The sequence below is a fragment of the Megascapheus bottae genome, chromosome X (assembly GCF_031878675.1).
Source record: "Megascapheus bottae isolate mThoBot1 chromosome X, mThoBot2.hap1, whole genome shotgun sequence".
In the NCBI taxonomy this organism is placed as follows: Eukaryota; Metazoa; Chordata; class Mammalia; order Rodentia; family Geomyidae; genus Megascapheus; species Megascapheus bottae.
In genome coordinates, this window is record NC_143547.1 from 77,657,878 (window position 1) to 77,659,663 (window position 1,786).

General features: G+C 47.3%; 1 long non-coding RNA gene across 1 annotated transcript; it reads right to left on the minus strand.

The window, feature by feature from the left end:
• Positions 1 to 677: 677 nt before the first annotated feature.
• LOC150041380 (uncharacterized) lies at positions 678 to 1,378 on the minus strand. The gene is made up of 2 exons (XR_016533777.1): positions 1,169 to 1,378; positions 678 to 1,005 (listed from the first exon to the last, which is right to left on the minus strand). It is a non-coding gene; the product is annotated as an uncharacterized LOC150041380 (long non-coding RNA).
• Between the last annotated feature and the right edge of the window lie 408 nt (positions 1,379 to 1,786).

Genomic DNA, 1,786 nt, shown 5'->3' on the forward strand with positions numbered 1-1,786 from the left:
ATGAAAGAACTGCATGAAATTTTATTGCAGTGATGGCAATCAGACCCAGGGCCTTGAACATGCTGCTAAATACTGTTATCAGTCATACAATTTTCAAAACAAAATGTCTTCTGTGATTTGGTTAGATAGAATAAATATACATAAAATATTTTCATAGGGAAGCAGAGGTATGGCCTTTCTGTTGTAAGACCCATCAATGAAGTCCCAACCCATCCAGTCCCATCCCTCCCCCTTCCTGGGGCTTCATCTCAGGGCATGAGCAGTCCTTGGGCTTTTCTCAAGGATAGAGGACAGCTCTACCACTTGAGCACAGCACCACTTCTGGCTTTTTCTGTGTATGTGATACCAAGAAATTGAACCTGGTCTTCATGCATGAAAAGCAAACACTCTACCACTAGGACAAACTCCCAGCCCCTGTGACGAACCTTTTTTTTTCCAGTCCTGGGTTTCCTTGGATTTTCCCAAGGCTAGAGCACCCTTTCCTTCTAAGGGAGAAAGTGGTCTTCCCTCTCACCTCCCATGGGTCCTATTCCTCCATGTTTGGTTCATTGAGCACCTGTGGATTTGACAGCCACCATCCCCAGAGGACTCCCTTGCCTCCCCTTTCACTCACCCCCCTTCTCCTTTTCCTTCCCTTTCCCTCCCCACCATCACAAAGCACACAGAAACATATCACATTATTGACACGGTGGGTTTATTTTCATTAACCCGTGTCCCCTTTAGAAAGGAAGAGGGCGGTTCAGTTGTTCCTGGCCATAGACCTCACAGACAGAACTGAGGTTCTTCCTTGCCCAAGCTCACCCTCTATTTACTCCCCAGTTCCTCAGTAGAGGTAGAGGAGGTGGCGGAGCTCCCTTCACTTTGATCCGGCTTATTTTGATTGTACGTTTTGTTTCTCGCCTGTCTGCGTTTCTTGGATTTCAAAGTCGCTCTAGTTGCTCTTCTCTTATTACTTTTTTCTTGCCTTTGGCGGCGCCTGACGTTCTTCCGAGCCGCTCTCCGGACCTGAAGGACAACAGGGAGATCAGGGAAAGGCTTTCGATGGCGAGTAGAAGATGGAGGGGGCATGGGAACAGGGGGTCATAGGAAGGAGGGGGCAGGGAGGAATATTGGGGGTGGGGAGAATCAATGGGAATAAGCGGAGGAGGATCTGTGTGGGTCACCTCACCTTTCCCTTTGCGCCGGCTCTGGACAGTGCCTTCTTGTTCTTATTCCTGCACTTGTTTGTTCTTCCTCTTCTGGGGGAACTCCTCCTGAAGGCTGAAGCAGCAGCTCTGCTCCTCGGGATCATGGTTCTAGCAATCCTTCCTTTCTTCCTCCCAGCCAGGAGCGGTCTGAACTCCAGGCCTCGGGACACCCAATATATACCCGCAGGACAGGGTGGCCACGCCCTAAGTCTGTTTGGTCAGCGGCCATTGTTGGGTCAGTAGCCACTCCCCAGTCAGCCAATCCTTGACCAGGAAGGGTTTACAAGGCACCACCCTGATTTCTTTGGGAATGGGGATGAGGAGTGTAGAGGGGAAGGAGGGGAAATTATCTGGAAGTAGAGGCTAAGAATTTATAGCAGGAAAAAGAGCTTTCCTTTACTATCCCTTAAAAATATTATCTTTAACTAGTTGTACAAAGGAGGTTCAATTCACCATATCTATGAGCACAAAACATTTTAACCAATGCTACCGCTTCCATCATTCTCCCCTATCTTTGCCAGCCCCATTCTCAAGTTACATAGTTGAATATTATGACTATATTTGTTCACTTTTTTTTCTTTTATTTATTTATTTATTTT